The following is a 5,717-nucleotide window of genomic DNA, read 5'->3' on the forward strand; positions in this document are numbered from 1 at the left end:
GCCAAGGAGTTGCGGTGACTCAGGGAAGTAGGGAGGAGGAGCGAGGGTCCCCTCAGGTTTCAGCCATGCCAAATCACCTCATCTCCTCTTAACCCAGGCACCCCCTGTGACGACGGCCTCGGTCTCCGAGCGTGCCCGAAGCGTGCAGCCCTAGCGGCTGAGCGTTCTTAGGAGCACTGTGAGTAGCAGACTTGTGGGGTTTTGGCCGAGGGGCTGCCAAGATCGGGCACTGATGTTTGATTTTCTTTAATACAGCTGTCTGAGAGACACCAGCCCGGTGCCAGCAGGACCTTCCCGGCTGACGAGGTGGCCTTTCTTTGCAGCCGAGACCGGCATCCCCAGGAGAGTGAGAGATAAGTAGAGGGCCACGACCCACAGAGGGGATGCAAGCAGGGTGCTGGTTTGGGAATTACTGAGAGGGGTTTTTGAGTCTCCTTTGGACATGGGGGGGTGTCCATGAAGTGCACACCCTTAGGCCCCATAAAAGCAAAGCCTGACTTTGGATCACAGTGCTGAGGTGAGCAGCGCAGAGCAGTCCCGGTGTGTATCGTGTCACTTGTCTTTTGTGTATTATGTGTTGTTTGGATATGTCATGTCCTTTACCTTAGGTCTTGGAGGGGCCTGTCAGAAACCCTGGCATCATTGTTAGCATCTGTGATCTCTGCATTCCTCGGCCTGGCAGCCAAGCCATGGAACTTTGGACTCAGGAGCTCAGACAGGCATCAGACTCTCTTGTCTCTTTAGAAGCATCCGGTCAGATGTCTTTTCAGGTCTTGTTCTGAGCTGTATGGACAGCTGTGCCCCGCCAGGATCCATTATGGCGGACTAGGACTTGAAAGAAGGTGAGGGCAGGTAGAGGCTTCTGGCCGTAGGATTCTCGGGCATCCATCTTTGCAGTTTTTGGAATAAATCATTCGGTTAGCATCTTCTTCCTCCAGGTTTCTCTGAGCCTCATCAGCTCACCATCGGTCTCCCCTCGGTCATCTCCTTTTGCATTCTCTCAGTCCTCGCAGCCATTTTTCTTGCCAGGAGATTTCTGTCCATGTTGTGTCCCCGTTGTTTGTCACGTCCTGTCTGTCCCGTGTCACGGGTGTCTGCACACACATTTGTGCCGGAGCTGCTCTGCCCTGCCGCATAGCCTGGTGCAATAGGAGATGTCCCGGGGACTTGAAGTTTGTAATGTGAGGTGTAGTTGGACTCTAGGTGGGATTTGTAGATGGACACAAGATATCTGGAGCTCTTAAGTTATCCTGCAAAAGCTTGACTCTTGTCCTGACATTTTTTTCAGATTCAGATGGATTAAATGTGTGCCAGAAGGCCCCATCCCGGGTGAGGGGTTTCCCCCAAGCAGGTGAAGCACCATTTGTCTCTGCAGCAGAAGTGTATGTGGTGACTCTGTTACAGCTCTGTTCTTTGTCTTTCTTTTTAGGAAGTAAATCTGGATACCAGCAGTCAAGGTGAGCAGTGGAGGGAAGTAGCTGTTATTGCTCAGGTCTCAGTTTCTGGTGCTGCTCTAAGCTTCCATTCTCTTTTTTGTGCTTTAGGCATTCCACTCGGAGCCTGACGAGCGCCCGTCACCAGCCGGCCGATGCACCGGGTTCCCTGCACGTGCGAGCCCTGTGGACGCGTTACAGGACCTGGTGATGAAGCCCAGAACTTTTCTCTTTAAAGGTGCCATCCAGGTGGCCTTGGGCACCTGCCAAGGAGTTGCGGTGATTAGGGGAAGCAGGGAGGAGGAGCGAGGGTCCGCTCAGGTTTCAGCAATGCCACATGACCTCGTCTCCTTTTACCCCAGGCTTACCCCGTGACAATGGCATCAGCCTCGGAGCGCAGCCGAAGGGTGCGGCCCCAGGAGCCGGGCATTCTTAGGAGAACGGTGAGTCGCAGAATTGTTGGGTTTTGGCCAGTGTGCTGCAGAGATCATGCATTGATATTTGGATTTCTTTCACGTAGCTGACTGAGAAACAACAGGGAGTTGTTGAACAACAGTGCCAGCAGGAACTTCCCAGATGTTGAGGCTGCCTTCTTTTGCACCTGATATGGATCTGCATCCCCAGCAGTGCGAGAGATAAGTAGAGGGCTACAACCCACAGAGGGGATGAAAGCGGGGGTGCAGGGTAGGGACCCACCGTGAGGGATTTTTGAGTCTCCTTTGGACATGGGGGTGTCCATGAAGTGCACACCCTTAGGCCCCATAAAAGCAAAGCCGGACTTTTGATCACAGTGCTGAGGTGCGCAGGGCAGAGCAGTCCCGGTGTGTATTGTGTCACTTGTCTTTTGTGTATTATGCGTGTTTGGATATGTCATGTCTTTTATCTTAGGCCTTGGAGGGGCCTGTCAGAAACCCTGGCATCATTGTTAGCATCTGTGATCTCTGCATTCCTCGGCCTGGCACCAATGCCATAGAACTTTTGCCTCAGGAGCTCAGACAGGCATCAGCCTCTCTTGTCTCTTTAGAAGCATCCGGTCAGATGTCTTTTCAGGTCTTGTTCTGAGCTGTATGGACAGCTATGTCCTGCCAGGATCCATTATGGCGGACTAGGACTTGTGAGAAGGTGAGGGCAGGTAGAGGCTTCTGGCCGTAGGATTCTCGGGCATCCATCTTTGCAGTTTTTGGAATAAATCATTCGGTTAGCATCTTCTTCCTCCAGGTTTCTCTGAGCCTCATCAACTCACCATCGGTCTCCCCTCGGTCATCTCCTTTTGCATTCTCTCAGTCCTCACAGCCATTTTCTTTGCCAGGGGATTTCTGTCCGTGTTGTGTCCCCGTTGTCTGTCACGTCCTGTCTGTCCCGTGTCACAGGTGTCTGCACACACCTTTGTGCCGGAGCTGCTCTGCCCTGCCGCATAGCCTGGTGCAATAGGAGAAGTCCCGGGGACTTGAAGTTTGTAATGTGGGGTGTAGTTGGACACAAGATATCTGGAGCTATTAAGTTACCCTGCAACAGTTTGACTTTTGTCCTGACTTTCTTTCAGATGCAGATGGATAAAATCCAGGGCAGAGCCCCCCATCCCGGGTGTGGGGATTGCCCTGAGCATGTGAGTCCATGTTTGTTTCTGCAGAGGAAGCATAAATGGTGGCTGTTACAGCATTGTTCGTTGTCTCTCTTTTTAGGAGGTCAAGGCCGAGAGCAGCAGTCAAGGCCGACTGGGCAAGGTGAGCATTGAATAGCGTACAGAAGCAGTTGTTATTGCTGAGGTCTCAGTTTTGGTGCAGCTCTAAGCATCTCCTCTTGTTTTTTTATTTTAGGTGGTCCACTTGCCATCTCTCCTGGCCGAGCACGCCTATGCCAGGTGTGTGCAGCTTAAGGTATCGGTGTGGCATCCTTGTCAGATTTGGGAGGTTGTGTTTTCACAGTATCTCAGCATGCTTTTCCGATTTGTTTCTTTGCAGGTGCTGTCGCTGCCCTAGGCATGCCAAGGAACAGAGGAGGGCAGGTGAGTCGGCGTTTAGGCAGGCTGACTCCTAGGTGAGCGTTACACAGCAGCATGCTAAGCGTGTCCCTTTTCTCTTTGCAGGTATCTTCTGGGCACCCTCCGGAGCCAAATCAAGATTTGAGGTGAGCCGGGGCAGTGGTGCAGAGGAGTCCCGGGGATTACTGTTTTTGAGGGCAATAGTCAGGTTTTCTGTTTTGTCTTAGGTACCCTGAGGCGGCTCGTAGCCCAAGCTTGGAAACGGCAGCACCGAAGCACACACGGAGAGCATTTCAACGTCCATGTCTGACCGAGGATGGATTTTGTCCTCTCATCTTCCAAAAGCTAAGTGTCGGGGCCAGCGGTTGGGAGAAGGGGAATAGCCTTTACTATCACAGGAGGCAATCAGATGTCAGCTTAGCGGAGAGGTCTGTAGCGGGGCAGGCTCTCTGGAAGTAAAGGGAGAGGGTTTCCCCTCAGCCTTGCCAGAGCCTTTGCCGGGCAGGACAGTTCCGACCCATCTCCACATCTTCGCGTACTTTGCGTCGTCCGCCTCCCTTGACTCGACGTCGTCACGGATCTTTCCCCCGAGGAGCTCGCCTTCACGTCCGGAGCTACGGCCACGGTCACCTGGCAGTCCGCTTCCTTCTCTAGGCTCGCCGCCCCTCTCGAGCATCCTCTTAACTGCTTCGGCACTAACTTCTTTTGACGAGTTCCGTTTCATCATCACGTGCTCTCCTCCTAGGGCTTCCTTTCCTTTGGCATCATCAGCCTCTGGCTCACCTTGCACTAGGAATCTCGGGTCCCTACGGGGACAGTGCCAGGCAGTTGTCACTCGTCTCCGTGTTATGTCGTCCGTGTCCGTGTTATGTCGTCCGTGTCCGTGTTATGTAGTCAGTGTCCATCGTCTTACGTGTCACAGGCCTTTGTTACGTCTCAACGCTTTATCGGCACTATTCCGTGCCACGTAGGCCATATTCTACTCATGTTCCTTTCCGGATATCCCTTATTCCGGCATCTTTACATTTTTACTCTTTGAGACAGGAATGTCTCAAAGGGACAAGATGTTCTCATCCGTCTTCCTTTTCACTACCAGCTTTGGTAGTGCCTTTTTTTCCACGCCATTCTCTTGGACTTCCCGAGGGAGCGTCTTACACCCTCCTCACGTGACTGCAGGAGTTCTATAGGTTCCATCTTCTCAAAGGGTACAGGGCTCAAGAATTAATCTTCCAGAGAGCTATCTCAAGTCCTGGCTTATACTGTATGTACTTACATTGTTTTTACCTATGCTGGTTTATACTGTATGTACTTATACTGTATGTACTTACATTGTGTGTACCTATGCTGGCTTATATTGTATGGACTTACACTCCATGCACACTTGCACTGTATGCGTCTGTTTTTATTGTGTGTACTCATGTTGTACCACTTATGGTCGGAGCTGCCCTGCCCTGGCATGTAGTCACAGTTAAGTAGCAGAGTTATAAAAACTTTACTGTTCATCTGTCTTTAGTGGGGTTTAGGGTAGAAAATTTATCGGTCAGAGCGGGGACAAGTCCTAGCTGTCAGCCACTCGTTGACCGCTTCCTGTCGTCTCACAGGTCCCCGAGGCTGCCGATTTCCCCAGAATCATCTACCATTTGACGTCGAGGAGCGGCAGCCAGAAGAAGCGTGGAAGCGCGTTCTTCAGCGTCTCGAGTAAGAGCCACAGGGAATGTTTAAATGGGAGGAGTGCGTGAGCGTGTGTGAGAGCACGTGTCTGTCTGTCGGCGTCTGCTCATCTCTGCGTGTGTGAGCGCATGCTGTGACTGGATTTAACCTTGTGTGTGTGACTTGCTTTTCAGGTTTTTCAACTCATTTGTAAATTTAGAGTAAAAAATCCCCAGCCGGGTTTAGCCCCCCCACCTCCCCCGGCTGTTTTTTTTTTTCTTTTTTTTTTCCCCCTGGCTGGGTTTTTTTTCCTTGGTCCCTGTTGGTCTGCGAGGCGACGTTCATCGCCAAAGTTTGGGCACAGACCCTCCAGGGACCGGGTATTTCTTCAGGCAGGAGGAATTTTTGGAGGCTCCAGGGAACCACGTTCCTGAGGACCAATGATTGCTGGGGTGTAATTTAGCAGTTGTGATCAGAGGGATGGTGAGTTTGTGTGTCATTTGAAGGGGGTGTTAATGGTAGATGAATGCTGTTTTTTGTGTGCTTTTGTTGTTTTGGGTGTCCTGTAACAATAAATCCACAAGTAATGAAAATAGAAAAAGGTTATAATCTTGTGTTAATGTGTGTGTTGTGTTGTATTGCTCTGTATTGCA

At 51.4% G+C, this 5,717-nt stretch overlaps 1 long non-coding RNA gene across 1 annotated transcript; it reads left to right on the plus strand.

Annotated features, from left to right (window-relative positions):
* Positions 1-3,533: 3,533 nt before the first annotated feature.
* On the plus strand, positions 3,534-5,314 carry LOC136559609 (uncharacterized). The gene is made up of 3 exons (XR_010784023.1): positions 3,534-3,560; positions 3,642-3,758; positions 5,016-5,314. It is a non-coding gene; the product is annotated as an uncharacterized lncRNA (long non-coding RNA).
* Positions 5,315-5,717: the final 403 nt, after the last annotated feature.

This window comes from Molothrus aeneus, chromosome 8 (genome assembly GCF_037042795.1).
Source record: "Molothrus aeneus isolate 106 chromosome 8, BPBGC_Maene_1.0, whole genome shotgun sequence".
Lineage (NCBI taxonomy): Eukaryota > Metazoa > Chordata > Aves > Passeriformes > Icteridae > Molothrus > Molothrus aeneus.